The 13363-nt window shown below is 49.4% G+C and overlaps 41 non-coding genes across 41 annotated transcripts; all 41 read right to left on the minus strand.

Moving 5' to 3' along the window:
- Window positions 1-21: 21 nt before the first annotated feature.
- On the minus strand, window positions 22-140 carry LOC147955450 (5S ribosomal RNA). The gene has a single exon (XR_015613383.1). It is a non-coding gene; the product is annotated as a 5S ribosomal RNA (ribosomal RNA).
- A 209-nt stretch (window positions 141-349) lies between these two features.
- On the minus strand, window positions 350-468 carry LOC147955451 (5S ribosomal RNA). Its single transcript, XR_015613384.1, has one exon. It is a non-coding gene; the product is annotated as a 5S ribosomal RNA (ribosomal RNA).
- A 209-nt stretch (window positions 469-677) lies between these two features.
- On the minus strand, window positions 678-796 carry LOC147955452 (5S ribosomal RNA). The gene has a single exon (XR_015613386.1). It is a non-coding gene; the product is annotated as a 5S ribosomal RNA (ribosomal RNA).
- Window positions 797-1005: 209 nt separating this feature from the next.
- On the minus strand, window positions 1006-1124 carry LOC147955453 (5S ribosomal RNA). The gene has a single exon (XR_015613387.1). It is a non-coding gene; the product is annotated as a 5S ribosomal RNA (ribosomal RNA).
- A 209-nt stretch (window positions 1125-1333) lies between these two features.
- On the minus strand, window positions 1334-1452 carry LOC147955454 (5S ribosomal RNA). Its single transcript, XR_015613388.1, has one exon. It is a non-coding gene; the product is annotated as a 5S ribosomal RNA (ribosomal RNA).
- Window positions 1453-1661: 209 nt separating this feature from the next.
- On the minus strand, window positions 1662-1780 carry LOC147955455 (5S ribosomal RNA). Its single transcript, XR_015613389.1, has one exon. It is a non-coding gene; the product is annotated as a 5S ribosomal RNA (ribosomal RNA).
- Window positions 1781-1989: 209 nt separating this feature from the next.
- Window positions 1990-2108, minus strand: LOC147955456 (5S ribosomal RNA). The gene has a single exon (XR_015613390.1). It is a non-coding gene; the product is annotated as a 5S ribosomal RNA (ribosomal RNA).
- A 209-nt stretch (window positions 2109-2317) lies between these two features.
- Window positions 2318-2436, minus strand: LOC147955457 (5S ribosomal RNA). The gene has a single exon (XR_015613391.1). It is a non-coding gene; the product is annotated as a 5S ribosomal RNA (ribosomal RNA).
- Window positions 2437-2645: 209 nt separating this feature from the next.
- LOC147955458 (5S ribosomal RNA) lies at window positions 2646-2764 on the minus strand. Its single transcript, XR_015613392.1, has one exon. It is a non-coding gene; the product is annotated as a 5S ribosomal RNA (ribosomal RNA).
- Window positions 2765-2973: 209 nt separating this feature from the next.
- On the minus strand, window positions 2974-3092 carry LOC147955459 (5S ribosomal RNA). Its single transcript, XR_015613393.1, has one exon. It is a non-coding gene; the product is annotated as a 5S ribosomal RNA (ribosomal RNA).
- Window positions 3093-3301: 209 nt separating this feature from the next.
- LOC147955460 (5S ribosomal RNA) lies at window positions 3302-3420 on the minus strand. The gene has a single exon (XR_015613394.1). It is a non-coding gene; the product is annotated as a 5S ribosomal RNA (ribosomal RNA).
- A 211-nt stretch (window positions 3421-3631) lies between these two features.
- Window positions 3632-3750, minus strand: LOC147955461 (5S ribosomal RNA). Its single transcript, XR_015613395.1, has one exon. It is a non-coding gene; the product is annotated as a 5S ribosomal RNA (ribosomal RNA).
- A 209-nt stretch (window positions 3751-3959) lies between these two features.
- Window positions 3960-4078, minus strand: LOC147955462 (5S ribosomal RNA). The gene has a single exon (XR_015613397.1). It is a non-coding gene; the product is annotated as a 5S ribosomal RNA (ribosomal RNA).
- Window positions 4079-4287: 209 nt separating this feature from the next.
- LOC147955463 (5S ribosomal RNA) lies at window positions 4288-4406 on the minus strand. The gene has a single exon (XR_015613398.1). It is a non-coding gene; the product is annotated as a 5S ribosomal RNA (ribosomal RNA).
- A 209-nt stretch (window positions 4407-4615) lies between these two features.
- Window positions 4616-4734, minus strand: LOC147955464 (5S ribosomal RNA). Its single transcript, XR_015613399.1, has one exon. It is a non-coding gene; the product is annotated as a 5S ribosomal RNA (ribosomal RNA).
- A 209-nt stretch (window positions 4735-4943) lies between these two features.
- LOC147955465 (5S ribosomal RNA) lies at window positions 4944-5062 on the minus strand. Its single transcript, XR_015613400.1, has one exon. It is a non-coding gene; the product is annotated as a 5S ribosomal RNA (ribosomal RNA).
- A 209-nt stretch (window positions 5063-5271) lies between these two features.
- LOC147955466 (5S ribosomal RNA) lies at window positions 5272-5390 on the minus strand. Its single transcript, XR_015613401.1, has one exon. It is a non-coding gene; the product is annotated as a 5S ribosomal RNA (ribosomal RNA).
- Window positions 5391-5599: 209 nt separating this feature from the next.
- On the minus strand, window positions 5600-5718 carry LOC147955467 (5S ribosomal RNA). The gene has a single exon (XR_015613402.1). It is a non-coding gene; the product is annotated as a 5S ribosomal RNA (ribosomal RNA).
- A 209-nt stretch (window positions 5719-5927) lies between these two features.
- LOC147955468 (5S ribosomal RNA) lies at window positions 5928-6046 on the minus strand. The gene has a single exon (XR_015613403.1). It is a non-coding gene; the product is annotated as a 5S ribosomal RNA (ribosomal RNA).
- Window positions 6047-6255: 209 nt separating this feature from the next.
- On the minus strand, window positions 6256-6374 carry LOC147955469 (5S ribosomal RNA). The gene has a single exon (XR_015613404.1). It is a non-coding gene; the product is annotated as a 5S ribosomal RNA (ribosomal RNA).
- Window positions 6375-6583: 209 nt separating this feature from the next.
- Window positions 6584-6702, minus strand: LOC147955470 (5S ribosomal RNA). The gene has a single exon (XR_015613405.1). It is a non-coding gene; the product is annotated as a 5S ribosomal RNA (ribosomal RNA).
- A 209-nt stretch (window positions 6703-6911) lies between these two features.
- On the minus strand, window positions 6912-7030 carry LOC147955471 (5S ribosomal RNA). Its single transcript, XR_015613406.1, has one exon. It is a non-coding gene; the product is annotated as a 5S ribosomal RNA (ribosomal RNA).
- Window positions 7031-7239: 209 nt separating this feature from the next.
- LOC147955472 (5S ribosomal RNA) lies at window positions 7240-7358 on the minus strand. Its single transcript, XR_015613408.1, has one exon. It is a non-coding gene; the product is annotated as a 5S ribosomal RNA (ribosomal RNA).
- Window positions 7359-7567: 209 nt separating this feature from the next.
- On the minus strand, window positions 7568-7686 carry LOC147955473 (5S ribosomal RNA). The gene has a single exon (XR_015613409.1). It is a non-coding gene; the product is annotated as a 5S ribosomal RNA (ribosomal RNA).
- A 209-nt stretch (window positions 7687-7895) lies between these two features.
- On the minus strand, window positions 7896-8014 carry LOC147955474 (5S ribosomal RNA). Its single transcript, XR_015613410.1, has one exon. It is a non-coding gene; the product is annotated as a 5S ribosomal RNA (ribosomal RNA).
- A 209-nt stretch (window positions 8015-8223) lies between these two features.
- Window positions 8224-8342, minus strand: LOC147955475 (5S ribosomal RNA). Its single transcript, XR_015613411.1, has one exon. It is a non-coding gene; the product is annotated as a 5S ribosomal RNA (ribosomal RNA).
- Window positions 8343-8551: 209 nt separating this feature from the next.
- LOC147955476 (5S ribosomal RNA) lies at window positions 8552-8670 on the minus strand. The gene has a single exon (XR_015613412.1). It is a non-coding gene; the product is annotated as a 5S ribosomal RNA (ribosomal RNA).
- Window positions 8671-8879: 209 nt separating this feature from the next.
- Window positions 8880-8998, minus strand: LOC147955477 (5S ribosomal RNA). Its single transcript, XR_015613413.1, has one exon. It is a non-coding gene; the product is annotated as a 5S ribosomal RNA (ribosomal RNA).
- A 209-nt stretch (window positions 8999-9207) lies between these two features.
- Window positions 9208-9326, minus strand: LOC147955478 (5S ribosomal RNA). The gene has a single exon (XR_015613414.1). It is a non-coding gene; the product is annotated as a 5S ribosomal RNA (ribosomal RNA).
- Window positions 9327-9535: 209 nt separating this feature from the next.
- Window positions 9536-9654, minus strand: LOC147955479 (5S ribosomal RNA). Its single transcript, XR_015613415.1, has one exon. It is a non-coding gene; the product is annotated as a 5S ribosomal RNA (ribosomal RNA).
- Window positions 9655-9863: 209 nt separating this feature from the next.
- LOC147955480 (5S ribosomal RNA) lies at window positions 9864-9982 on the minus strand. The gene has a single exon (XR_015613416.1). It is a non-coding gene; the product is annotated as a 5S ribosomal RNA (ribosomal RNA).
- A 209-nt stretch (window positions 9983-10191) lies between these two features.
- Window positions 10192-10310, minus strand: LOC147955481 (5S ribosomal RNA). The gene has a single exon (XR_015613417.1). It is a non-coding gene; the product is annotated as a 5S ribosomal RNA (ribosomal RNA).
- Window positions 10311-10519: 209 nt separating this feature from the next.
- Window positions 10520-10638, minus strand: LOC147955482 (5S ribosomal RNA). Its single transcript, XR_015613419.1, has one exon. It is a non-coding gene; the product is annotated as a 5S ribosomal RNA (ribosomal RNA).
- A 209-nt stretch (window positions 10639-10847) lies between these two features.
- On the minus strand, window positions 10848-10966 carry LOC147955483 (5S ribosomal RNA). Its single transcript, XR_015613420.1, has one exon. It is a non-coding gene; the product is annotated as a 5S ribosomal RNA (ribosomal RNA).
- Window positions 10967-11175: 209 nt separating this feature from the next.
- LOC147955484 (5S ribosomal RNA) lies at window positions 11176-11294 on the minus strand. Its single transcript, XR_015613421.1, has one exon. It is a non-coding gene; the product is annotated as a 5S ribosomal RNA (ribosomal RNA).
- Window positions 11295-11503: 209 nt separating this feature from the next.
- LOC147955485 (5S ribosomal RNA) lies at window positions 11504-11622 on the minus strand. Its single transcript, XR_015613422.1, has one exon. It is a non-coding gene; the product is annotated as a 5S ribosomal RNA (ribosomal RNA).
- Window positions 11623-11831: 209 nt separating this feature from the next.
- Window positions 11832-11950, minus strand: LOC147955486 (5S ribosomal RNA). Its single transcript, XR_015613423.1, has one exon. It is a non-coding gene; the product is annotated as a 5S ribosomal RNA (ribosomal RNA).
- Window positions 11951-12159: 209 nt separating this feature from the next.
- Window positions 12160-12278, minus strand: LOC147955487 (5S ribosomal RNA). Its single transcript, XR_015613424.1, has one exon. It is a non-coding gene; the product is annotated as a 5S ribosomal RNA (ribosomal RNA).
- A 209-nt stretch (window positions 12279-12487) lies between these two features.
- On the minus strand, window positions 12488-12606 carry LOC147955488 (5S ribosomal RNA). The gene has a single exon (XR_015613425.1). It is a non-coding gene; the product is annotated as a 5S ribosomal RNA (ribosomal RNA).
- Window positions 12607-12815: 209 nt separating this feature from the next.
- LOC147955489 (5S ribosomal RNA) lies at window positions 12816-12934 on the minus strand. Its single transcript, XR_015613426.1, has one exon. It is a non-coding gene; the product is annotated as a 5S ribosomal RNA (ribosomal RNA).
- Window positions 12935-13143: 209 nt separating this feature from the next.
- On the minus strand, window positions 13144-13262 carry LOC147955490 (5S ribosomal RNA). The gene has a single exon (XR_015613427.1). It is a non-coding gene; the product is annotated as a 5S ribosomal RNA (ribosomal RNA).
- Window positions 13263-13363: the final 101 nt, after the last annotated feature.

Raw genomic sequence — 13363 nt, forward strand, 5'->3', positions numbered from 1 at the left:
GCGCAAAAAAATTTTAAAAAGGGAATGCAACACGAGGACTTCCCAGGAGGTCACCCATCCTAGTACTACTCTCGCCCAAGCACGCTTAACTTCGGAGTTCTGATGGGATCCGGTGCTTTAGTGCTGGTATGATCGCATCCGACATGTTACCCCCGTCTTCGTCCCTTATGCTTGCCCCTCCCAGCTCCACTACAAAGACGATCGTACTTTGCTTTCCCCGCCGCTACACGCGTGAATAATGACCAACGAGCTAAAACTTACCGCAAACGTGCAAAATAATAAAACGTGGTAAATATATGTCGCGGCCGTGAGCTTTCTTTTGCACGCCGCGCAAAAAAATTTTAAAAAGGGAATGCAACACGAGGACTTCCCAGGAGGTCACCCATCCTAGTACTACTCTCGCCCAAGCACGCTTAACTTCGGAGTTCTGATGGGATCCGGTGCTTTAGTGCTGGTATGATCGCATCCGACATGTTACCCCCGTCTTCGTCCCTTATGCTTGCCCCTCCCAGCTCCACTACAAAGACGATCGTACTTTGCTTTCCCCGCCGCTACACGCGTGAATAATGACCAACGAGCTAAAACTTACCGCAAACGTGCAAAATAATAAAACGTGGTAAATATATGTCGCGGCCGTGAGCTTTCTTTTGCACGCCGCGCAAAAAAATTTTAAAAAGGGAATGCAACACGAGGACTTCCCAGGAGGTCACCCATCCTAGTACTACTCTCGCCCAAGCACGCTTAACTTCGGAGTTCTGATGGGATCCGGTGCTTTAGTGCTGGTATGATCGCATCCGACATGTTACCCCCGTCTTCGTCCCTTATGCTTGCCCCTCCCAGCTCCACTACAAAGACGATCGTACTTTGCTTTCCCCGCCGCTACACGCGTGAATAATGACCAACGAGCTAAAACTTACCGCAAACGTGCAAAATAATAAAACGTGGTAAATATATGTCGCGGCCGTGAGCTTTCTTTTGCACGCCGCGCAAAAAAATTTTAAAAAGGGAATGCAACACGAGGACTTCCCAGGAGGTCACCCATCCTAGTACTACTCTCGCCCAAGCACGCTTAACTTCGGAGTTCTGATGGGATCCGGTGCTTTAGTGCTGGTATGATCGCATCCGACATGTTACCCCCGTCTTCGTCCCTTATGCTTGCCCCTCCCAGCTCCACTACAAAGACGATCGTACTTTGCTTTCCCCGCCGCTACACGCGTGAATAATGACCAACGAGCTAAAACTTACCGCAAACGTGCAAAATAATAAAACGTGGTAAATATATGTCGCGGCCGTGAGCTTTCTTTTGCACGCCGCGCAAAAAAATTTTAAAAAGGGAATGCAACACGAGGACTTCCCAGGAGGTCACCCATCCTAGTACTACTCTCGCCCAAGCACGCTTAACTTCGGAGTTCTGATGGGATCCGGTGCTTTAGTGCTGGTATGATCGCATCCGACATGTTACCCCCGTCTTCGTCCCTTATGCTTGCCCCTCCCAGCTCCACTACAAAGACGATCGTACTTTGCTTTCCCCGCCGCTACACGCGTGAATAATGACCAACGAGCTAAAACTTACCGCAAACGTGCAAAATAATAAAACGTGGTAAATATATGTCGCGGCCGTGAGCTTTCTTTTGCACGCCGCGCAAAAAAATTTTAAAAAGGGAATGCAACACGAGGACTTCCCAGGAGGTCACCCATCCTAGTACTACTCTCGCCCAAGCACGCTTAACTTCGGAGTTCTGATGGGATCCGGTGCTTTAGTGCTGGTATGATCGCATCCGACATGTTACCCCCGTCTTCGTCCCTTATGCTTGCCCCTCCCAGCTCCACTACAAAGACGATCGTACTTTGCTTTCCCCGCCGCTACACGCGTGAATAATGACCAACGAGCTAAAACTTACCGCAAACGTGCAAAATAATAAAACGTGGTAAATATATGTCGCGGCCGTGAGCTTTCTTTTGCACGCCGCGCAAAAAAATTTTAAAAAGGGAATGCAACACGAGGACTTCCCAGGAGGTCACCCATCCTAGTACTACTCTCGCCCAAGCACGCTTAACTTCGGAGTTCTGATGGGATCCGGTGCTTTAGTGCTGGTATGATCGCATCCGACATGTTACCCCCGTCTTCGTCCCTTATGCTTGCCCCTCCCAGCTCCACTACAAAGACGATCGTACTTTGCTTTCCCCGCCGCTACACGCGTGAATAATGACCAACGAGCTAAAACTTACCGCAAACGTGCAAAATAATAAAACGTGGTAAATATATGTCGCGGCCGTGAGCTTTCTTTTGCACGCCGCGCAAAAAAATTTTAAAAAGGGAATGCAACACGAGGACTTCCCAGGAGGTCACCCATCCTAGTACTACTCTCGCCCAAGCACGCTTAACTTCGGAGTTCTGATGGGATCCGGTGCTTTAGTGCTGGTATGATCGCATCCGACATGTTACCCCCGTCTTCGTCCCTTATGCTTGCCCCTCCCAGCTCCACTACAAAGACGATCGTACTTTGCTTTCCCCGCCGCTACACGCGTGAATAATGACCAACGAGCTAAAACTTACCGCAAACGTGCAAAATAATAAAACGTGGTAAATATATGTCGCGGCCGTGAGCTTTCTTTTGCACGCCGCGCAAAAAAATTTTAAAAAGGGAATGCAACACGAGGACTTCCCAGGAGGTCACCCATCCTAGTACTACTCTCGCCCAAGCACGCTTAACTTCGGAGTTCTGATGGGATCCGGTGCTTTAGTGCTGGTATGATCGCATCCGACATGTTACCCCCGTCTTCGTCCCTTATGCTTGCCCCTCCCAGCTCCACTACAAAGACGATCGTACTTTGCTTTCCCCGCCGCTACACGCGTGAATAATGACCAACGAGCTAAAACTTACCGCAAACGTGCAAAATAATAAAACGTGGTAAATATATGTCGCGGCCGTGAGCTTTCTTTTGCACGCCGCGCAAAAAAATTTTAAAAAGGGAATGCAACACGAGGACTTCCCAGGAGGTCACCCATCCTAGTACTACTCTCGCCCAAGCACGCTTAACTTCGGAGTTCTGATGGGATCCGGTGCTTTAGTGCTGGTATGATCGCATCCGACATGTTACCCCCGTCTTCGTCCCTTATGCTTGCCCCTCCCAGCTCCACTACAAAGACGATCGTACTTTGCTTTCCCCGCCGCTACACGCGTGAATAATGACCAACGAGCTAAAACTTACCGCAAACGTGCAAAATAATAAAACGTGGTAAATATATGTCGCGGCCGTGAGCTTTCTTTTGCACGCCGCGCAAAAAAATTTTAAAAAGGGAATGCAACACGAGGACTTCCCAGGAGGTCACCCATCCTAGTACTACTCTCGCCCAAGCACGCTTAACTTCGGAGTTCTGATGGGATCCGGTGCTTTAGTGCTGGTATGATCGCATCCGACATGTTACCCCCGTCTTCGTCCCTTATGCTTGCCCCTCCCAGCTCCACTACAAAGACGATCGTACTTTGCTTTCCCCGCCGCTACACGCGTGTGAATAATGACCAACGAGCTAAAACTTACCGCAAACGTGCAAAATAATAAAACGTGGTAAATATATGTCGCGGCCGTGAGCTTTCTTTTGCACGCCGCGCAAAAAAATTTTAAAAAGGGAATGCAACACGAGGACTTCCCAGGAGGTCACCCATCCTAGTACTACTCTCGCCCAAGCACGCTTAACTTCGGAGTTCTGATGGGATCCGGTGCTTTAGTGCTGGTATGATCGCATCCGACATGTTACCCCCGTCTTCGTCCCTTATGCTTGCCCCTCCCAGCTCCACTACAAAGACGATCGTACTTTGCTTTCCCCGCCGCTACACGCGTGAATAATGACCAACGAGCTAAAACTTACCGCAAACGTGCAAAATAATAAAACGTGGTAAATATATGTCGCGGCCGTGAGCTTTCTTTTGCACGCCGCGCAAAAAAATTTTAAAAAGGGAATGCAACACGAGGACTTCCCAGGAGGTCACCCATCCTAGTACTACTCTCGCCCAAGCACGCTTAACTTCGGAGTTCTGATGGGATCCGGTGCTTTAGTGCTGGTATGATCGCATCCGACATGTTACCCCCGTCTTCGTCCCTTATGCTTGCCCCTCCCAGCTCCACTACAAAGACGATCGTACTTTGCTTTCCCCGCCGCTACACGCGTGAATAATGACCAACGAGCTAAAACTTACCGCAAACGTGCAAAATAATAAAACGTGGTAAATATATGTCGCGGCCGTGAGCTTTCTTTTGCACGCCGCGCAAAAAAATTTTAAAAAGGGAATGCAACACGAGGACTTCCCAGGAGGTCACCCATCCTAGTACTACTCTCGCCCAAGCACGCTTAACTTCGGAGTTCTGATGGGATCCGGTGCTTTAGTGCTGGTATGATCGCATCCGACATGTTACCCCCGTCTTCGTCCCTTATGCTTGCCCCTCCCAGCTCCACTACAAAGACGATCGTACTTTGCTTTCCCCGCCGCTACACGCGTGAATAATGACCAACGAGCTAAAACTTACCGCAAACGTGCAAAATAATAAAACGTGGTAAATATATGTCGCGGCCGTGAGCTTTCTTTTGCACGCCGCGCAAAAAAATTTTAAAAAGGGAATGCAACACGAGGACTTCCCAGGAGGTCACCCATCCTAGTACTACTCTCGCCCAAGCACGCTTAACTTCGGAGTTCTGATGGGATCCGGTGCTTTAGTGCTGGTATGATCGCATCCGACATGTTACCCCCGTCTTCGTCCCTTATGCTTGCCCCTCCCAGCTCCACTACAAAGACGATCGTACTTTGCTTTCCCCGCCGCTACACGCGTGAATAATGACCAACGAGCTAAAACTTACCGCAAACGTGCAAAATAATAAAACGTGGTAAATATATGTCGCGGCCGTGAGCTTTCTTTTGCACGCCGCGCAAAAAAATTTTAAAAAGGGAATGCAACACGAGGACTTCCCAGGAGGTCACCCATCCTAGTACTACTCTCGCCCAAGCACGCTTAACTTCGGAGTTCTGATGGGATCCGGTGCTTTAGTGCTGGTATGATCGCATCCGACATGTTACCCCCGTCTTCGTCCCTTATGCTTGCCCCTCCCAGCTCCACTACAAAGACGATCGTACTTTGCTTTCCCCGCCGCTACACGCGTGAATAATGACCAACGAGCTAAAACTTACCGCAAACGTGCAAAATAATAAAACGTGGTAAATATATGTCGCGGCCGTGAGCTTTCTTTTGCACGCCGCGCAAAAAAATTTTAAAAAGGGAATGCAACACGAGGACTTCCCAGGAGGTCACCCATCCTAGTACTACTCTCGCCCAAGCACGCTTAACTTCGGAGTTCTGATGGGATCCGGTGCTTTAGTGCTGGTATGATCGCATCCGACATGTTACCCCCGTCTTCGTCCCTTATGCTTGCCCCTCCCAGCTCCACTACAAAGACGATCGTACTTTGCTTTCCCCGCCGCTACACGCGTGAATAATGACCAACGAGCTAAAACTTACCGCAAACGTGCAAAATAATAAAACGTGGTAAATATATGTCGCGGCCGTGAGCTTTCTTTTGCACGCCGCGCAAAAAAATTTTAAAAAGGGAATGCAACACGAGGACTTCCCAGGAGGTCACCCATCCTAGTACTACTCTCGCCCAAGCACGCTTAACTTCGGAGTTCTGATGGGATCCGGTGCTTTAGTGCTGGTATGATCGCATCCGACATGTTACCCCCGTCTTCGTCCCTTATGCTTGCCCCTCCCAGCTCCACTACAAAGACGATCGTACTTTGCTTTCCCCGCCGCTACACGCGTGAATAATGACCAACGAGCTAAAACTTACCGCAAACGTGCAAAATAATAAAACGTGGTAAATATATGTCGCGGCCGTGAGCTTTCTTTTGCACGCCGCGCAAAAAAATTTTAAAAAGGGAATGCAACACGAGGACTTCCCAGGAGGTCACCCATCCTAGTACTACTCTCGCCCAAGCACGCTTAACTTCGGAGTTCTGATGGGATCCGGTGCTTTAGTGCTGGTATGATCGCATCCGACATGTTACCCCCGTCTTCGTCCCTTATGCTTGCCCCTCCCAGCTCCACTACAAAGACGATCGTACTTTGCTTTCCCCGCCGCTACACGCGTGAATAATGACCAACGAGCTAAAACTTACCGCAAACGTGCAAAATAATAAAACGTGGTAAATATATGTCGCGGCCGTGAGCTTTCTTTTGCACGCCGCGCAAAAAAATTTTAAAAAGGGAATGCAACACGAGGACTTCCCAGGAGGTCACCCATCCTAGTACTACTCTCGCCCAAGCACGCTTAACTTCGGAGTTCTGATGGGATCCGGTGCTTTAGTGCTGGTATGATCGCATCCGACATGTTACCCCCGTCTTCGTCCCTTATGCTTGCCCCTCCCAGCTCCACTACAAAGACGATCGTACTTTGCTTTCCCCGCCGCTACACGCGTGAATAATGACCAACGAGCTAAAACTTACCGCAAACGTGCAAAATAATAAAACGTGGTAAATATATGTCGCGGCCGTGAGCTTTCTTTTGCACGCCGCGCAAAAAAATTTTAAAAAGGGAATGCAACACGAGGACTTCCCAGGAGGTCACCCATCCTAGTACTACTCTCGCCCAAGCACGCTTAACTTCGGAGTTCTGATGGGATCCGGTGCTTTAGTGCTGGTATGATCGCATCCGACATGTTACCCCCGTCTTCGTCCCTTATGCTTGCCCCTCCCAGCTCCACTACAAAGACGATCGTACTTTGCTTTCCCCGCCGCTACACGCGTGAATAATGACCAACGAGCTAAAACTTACCGCAAACGTGCAAAATAATAAAACGTGGTAAATATATGTCGCGGCCGTGAGCTTTCTTTTGCACGCCGCGCAAAAAAATTTTAAAAAGGGAATGCAACACGAGGACTTCCCAGGAGGTCACCCATCCTAGTACTACTCTCGCCCAAGCACGCTTAACTTCGGAGTTCTGATGGGATCCGGTGCTTTAGTGCTGGTATGATCGCATCCGACATGTTACCCCCGTCTTCGTCCCTTATGCTTGCCCCTCCCAGCTCCACTACAAAGACGATCGTACTTTGCTTTCCCCGCCGCTACACGCGTGAATAATGACCAACGAGCTAAAACTTACCGCAAACGTGCAAAATAATAAAACGTGGTAAATATATGTCGCGGCCGTGAGCTTTCTTTTGCACGCCGCGCAAAAAAATTTTAAAAAGGGAATGCAACACGAGGACTTCCCAGGAGGTCACCCATCCTAGTACTACTCTCGCCCAAGCACGCTTAACTTCGGAGTTCTGATGGGATCCGGTGCTTTAGTGCTGGTATGATCGCATCCGACATGTTACCCCCGTCTTCGTCCCTTATGCTTGCCCCTCCCAGCTCCACTACAAAGACGATCGTACTTTGCTTTCCCCGCCGCTACACGCGTGAATAATGACCAACGAGCTAAAACTTACCGCAAACGTGCAAAATAATAAAACGTGGTAAATATATGTCGCGGCCGTGAGCTTTCTTTTGCACGCCGCGCAAAAAAATTTTAAAAAGGGAATGCAACACGAGGACTTCCCAGGAGGTCACCCATCCTAGTACTACTCTCGCCCAAGCACGCTTAACTTCGGAGTTCTGATGGGATCCGGTGCTTTAGTGCTGGTATGATCGCATCCGACATGTTACCCCCGTCTTCGTCCCTTATGCTTGCCCCTCCCAGCTCCACTACAAAGACGATCGTACTTTGCTTTCCCCGCCGCTACACGCGTGAATAATGACCAACGAGCTAAAACTTACCGCAAACGTGCAAAATAATAAAACGTGGTAAATATATGTCGCGGCCGTGAGCTTTCTTTTGCACGCCGCGCAAAAAAATTTTAAAAAGGGAATGCAACACGAGGACTTCCCAGGAGGTCACCCATCCTAGTACTACTCTCGCCCAAGCACGCTTAACTTCGGAGTTCTGATGGGATCCGGTGCTTTAGTGCTGGTATGATCGCATCCGACATGTTACCCCCGTCTTCGTCCCTTATGCTTGCCCCTCCCAGCTCCACTACAAAGACGATCGTACTTTGCTTTCCCCGCCGCTACACGCGTGAATAATGACCAACGAGCTAAAACTTACCGCAAACGTGCAAAATAATAAAACGTGGTAAATATATGTCGCGGCCGTGAGCTTTCTTTTGCACGCCGCGCAAAAAAATTTTAAAAAGGGAATGCAACACGAGGACTTCCCAGGAGGTCACCCATCCTAGTACTACTCTCGCCCAAGCACGCTTAACTTCGGAGTTCTGATGGGATCCGGTGCTTTAGTGCTGGTATGATCGCATCCGACATGTTACCCCCGTCTTCGTCCCTTATGCTTGCCCCTCCCAGCTCCACTACAAAGACGATCGTACTTTGCTTTCCCCGCCGCTACACGCGTGAATAATGACCAACGAGCTAAAACTTACCGCAAACGTGCAAAATAATAAAACGTGGTAAATATATGTCGCGGCCGTGAGCTTTCTTTTGCACGCCGCGCAAAAAAATTTTAAAAAGGGAATGCAACACGAGGACTTCCCAGGAGGTCACCCATCCTAGTACTACTCTCGCCCAAGCACGCTTAACTTCGGAGTTCTGATGGGATCCGGTGCTTTAGTGCTGGTATGATCGCATCCGACATGTTACCCCCGTCTTCGTCCCTTATGCTTGCCCCTCCCAGCTCCACTACAAAGACGATCGTACTTTGCTTTCCCCGCCGCTACACGCGTGAATAATGACCAACGAGCTAAAACTTACCGCAAACGTGCAAAATAATAAAACGTGGTAAATATATGTCGCGGCCGTGAGCTTTCTTTTGCACGCCGCGCAAAAAAATTTTAAAAAGGGAATGCAACACGAGGACTTCCCAGGAGGTCACCCATCCTAGTACTACTCTCGCCCAAGCACGCTTAACTTCGGAGTTCTGATGGGATCCGGTGCTTTAGTGCTGGTATGATCGCATCCGACATGTTACCCCCGTCTTCGTCCCTTATGCTTGCCCCTCCCAGCTCCACTACAAAGACGATCGTACTTTGCTTTCCCCGCCGCTACACGCGTGAATAATGACCAACGAGCTAAAACTTACCGCAAACGTGCAAAATAATAAAACGTGGTAAATATATGTCGCGGCCGTGAGCTTTCTTTTGCACGCCGCGCAAAAAAATTTTAAAAAGGGAATGCAACACGAGGACTTCCCAGGAGGTCACCCATCCTAGTACTACTCTCGCCCAAGCACGCTTAACTTCGGAGTTCTGATGGGATCCGGTGCTTTAGTGCTGGTATGATCGCATCCGACATGTTACCCCCGTCTTCGTCCCTTATGCTTGCCCCTCCCAGCTCCACTACAAAGACGATCGTACTTTGCTTTCCCCGCCGCTACACGCGTGAATAATGACCAACGAGCTAAAACTTACCGCAAACGTGCAAAATAATAAAACGTGGTAAATATATGTCGCGGCCGTGAGCTTTCTTTTGCACGCCGCGCAAAAAAATTTTAAAAAGGGAATGCAACACGAGGACTTCCCAGGAGGTCACCCATCCTAGTACTACTCTCGCCCAAGCACGCTTAACTTCGGAGTTCTGATGGGATCCGGTGCTTTAGTGCTGGTATGATCGCATCCGACATGTTACCCCCGTCTTCGTCCCTTATGCTTGCCCCTCCCAGCTCCACTACAAAGACGATCGTACTTTGCTTTCCCCGCCGCTACACGCGTGAATAATGACCAACGAGCTAAAACTTACCGCAAACGTGCAAAATAATAAAACGTGGTAAATATATGTCGCGGCCGTGAGCTTTCTTTTGCACGCCGCGCAAAAAAATTTTAAAAAGGGAATGCAACACGAGGACTTCCCAGGAGGTCACCCATCCTAGTACTACTCTCGCCCAAGCACGCTTAACTTCGGAGTTCTGATGGGATCCGGTGCTTTAGTGCTGGTATGATCGCATCCGACATGTTACCCCCGTCTTCGTCCCTTATGCTTGCCCCTCCCAGCTCCACTACAAAGACGATCGTACTTTGCTTTCCCCGCCGCTACACGCGTGAATAATGACCAACGAGCTAAAACTTACCGCAAACGTGCAAAATAATAAAACGTGGTAAATATATGTCGCGGCCGTGAGCTTTCTTTTGCACGCCGCGCAAAAAAATTTTAAAAAGGGAATGCAACACGAGGACTTCCCAGGAGGTCACCCATCCTAGTACTACTCTCGCCCAAGCACGCTTAACTTCGGAGTTCTGATGGGATCCGGTGCTTTAGTGCTGGTATGATCGCATCCGACATGTTACCCCCGTCTTCGTCCCTTATGCTTGCCCCTCCCAGCTCCACTACAAAGACGATCGTACTTTGCTTTCCCCGCCGCTACACGCGTGAATAATGACCAACGAGCTAAAACTTACCGCAAACGTGCAAAATAATAAAACGTGGTAAATATATGTCGCGGCCGTGAGCTTTCTTTTGCACGCCGCGCAAAAAAATTTTAAAAAGGGAATGCAACACGAGGACTTCCCAGGAGGTCACCCATCCTAGTACTACTCTCGCCCAAGCACGCTTAACTTCGGAGTTCTGATGGGATCCGGTGCTTTAGTGCTGGTATGATCGCATCCGACATGTTACCCCCGTCTTCGTCCCTTATGCTTGCCCCTCCCAGCTCCACTACAAAGACGATCGTACTTTGCTTTCCCCGCCGCTACACGCGTGAATAATGACCAACGAGCTAAAACTTACCGCAAACGTGCAAAATAATAAAACGTGGTAAATATATGTCGCGGCCGTGAGCTTTCTTTTGCACGCCGCGCAAAAAAATTTTAAAAAGGGAATGCAACACGAGGACTTCCCAGGAGGTCACCCATCCTAGTACTACTCTCGCCCAAGCACGCTTAACTTCGGAGTTCTGATGGGATCCGGTGCTTTAGTGCTGGTATGATCGCATCCGACATGTTACCCCCGTCTTCGTCCCTTATGCTTGCCCCTCCCAGCTCCACTACAAAGACGATCGTACTTTGCTTTCCCCGCCGCTACACGCGTGAATAATGACCAACGAGCTAAAACTTACCGCAAACGTGCAAAATAATAAAACGTGGTAAATATATGTCGCGGCCGTGAGCTTTCTTTTGCACGCCGCGCAAAAAAATTTTAAAAAGGGAATGCAACACGAGGACTTCCCAGGAGGTCACCCATCCTAGTACTACTCTCGCCCAAGCACGCTTAACTTCGGAGTTCTGATGGGATCCGGTGCTTTAGTGCTGGTATGATCGCATCCGACATGTTACCCCCGTCTTCGTCCCTTATGCTTGCCCCTCCCAGCTCCACTACAAAGACGATCGTACTTTGCTTTCCCCGCCGCTACACGCGTGAATAATGACCAACGAGCTAAAACTTACCGCAAACGTGCAAAATAATAAAACGTGGTAAATATATGTCGCGGCCGTGAGCTTTCTTTTGCACGCCGCGCAAAAAAATTTTAAAAAGGGAATGCAACACGAGGACTTCCCAGGAGGTCACCCATCCTAGTACTACTCTCGCCCAAGCACGCTTAACTTCGGAGTTCTGATGGGATCCGGTGCTTTAGTGCTGGTATGATCGCATCCGACATGTTACCCCCGTCTTCGTCCCTTATGCTTGCCCCTCCCAGCTCCACTACAAAGACGATCGTACTTTGCTTTCCCCGCCGCTACACGCGTGAATAATGACCAACGAGCTAAAACTTACCGCAAACGTGCAAAATAATAAAACGTGGTAAATATATGTCGCGGCCGTGAGCTTTCTTTTGCACGCCGCGCAAAAAAATTTTAAAAAGGGAATGCAACACGAGGACTTCCCAGGAGGTCACCCATCCTAGTACTACTCTCGCCCAAGCACGCTTAACTTCGGAGTTCTGATGGGATCCGGTGCTTTAGTGCTGGTATGATCGCATCCGACATGTTACCCCCGTCTTCGTCCCTTATGCTTGCCCCTCCCAGCTCCACTACAAAGACGATCGTACTTTGCTTTCCCCGCCGCTACACGCGTGAATAATGACCAACGAGCTAAAACTTACCGCAAACGTGCAAAATAATAAAACGTGGTAAATATATGTCGCGGCCGTGAGCTTTCTTTTGCACGCCGCGCAAAAAAATTTTAAAAAGGGAATGCAACACGAGGACTTCCCAGGAGGTCACCCATCCTAGTACTACTCTCGCCCAAGCACGCTTAACTTCGGAGTTCTGATGGGATCCGGTGCTTTAGTGCTGGTATGATCGCATCCGACATGTTACCCCCGTCTTCGTCCCTTATGCTTGCCCCTCCCAGCTCCACTACAAAGACGATCGTACTTTGCTTTCCCCGCCGCTACACGCGTGAATAATGACCAACGAGCTAAAACTTACCGCAAACGTGCAAAATAATAAAACGTGGTAAATATATGTCGCGGCCGTGAGCTTTCTTTTGCACGCCGCGCAAAAAAATTTTAAAAAGGGAATGCAACACGAGGACTTCCCAGGAGGTCACCCATCCTAGTACTACTCTCGCCCAAGCACGCTTAACTTCGGAGTTCTGATGGGATCCGGTGCTTTAGTGCTGGTATGATCGCATCCGACATGTTACCCCCGTCTTCGTCCCTTATGCTTGCCCCTCCCAGCTCCACTACAAAGACGATCGTACTTTGCTTTCCCCGCCGCTACACGCGTGAATAATGACCAACGAGCTAAAACTTACCGCAAACGTGCAAAATAATAAAACGTGGTAAATATATGTCGCGGCCGTGAGCTTTCTTTTGCACGCCGCGCAAAAAAATTTTAAAAAGGGAATGCAACACGAGGACTTCCCAGGAGGTCACCCATCCTAGTACTACTCTCGCCCAAGCACGCTTAACTTCGGAGTTCTGATGGGATCCGGTGCTTTAGTGCTGGTATGATCGCATCCGACATGTTACCCCCGTCTTCGTCCCTTATGCTTGCCCCTCCCAGCTCCACTACAAAGACGATCGTACTTTGCTTTCCCCGCCGCTACACGCGTGAATAATGACCAACGAGCTAAAACTTACCGCAAACGTGCAAAATAATAAAACGTGGTAAATATATGTCGCGGCCGTGAGCTTTCTTTTGCACGCCGCGCAAAAAAATTTTAAAAAGGGAATGCAACACGAGGACTTCCCAGGAGGTCACCCATCCTAGTACTACTCTCGCCCAAGCACGCTTAACTTCGGAGTTCTGATGGGATCCGGTGCTTTAGTGCTGGTATGATCGCATCCGACATGTTACCCCCGTCTTCGTCCCTTATGCTTGCCCCTCCCAGCTCCACTACAAAGACGATCGTACTTTGCTTTCCCCGCCGCTACACGCGTGAATAATG

The sequence above is a fragment of the Triticum urartu genome, unplaced genomic scaffold (genome assembly GCF_056163025.1).
Source record: "Triticum urartu cultivar PI428250 unplaced genomic scaffold, HENAU_Tu73 scaffold1, whole genome shotgun sequence".
In the NCBI taxonomy this organism is placed as follows: domain Eukaryota; kingdom Viridiplantae; phylum Streptophyta; class Magnoliopsida; order Poales; family Poaceae; genus Triticum; species Triticum urartu.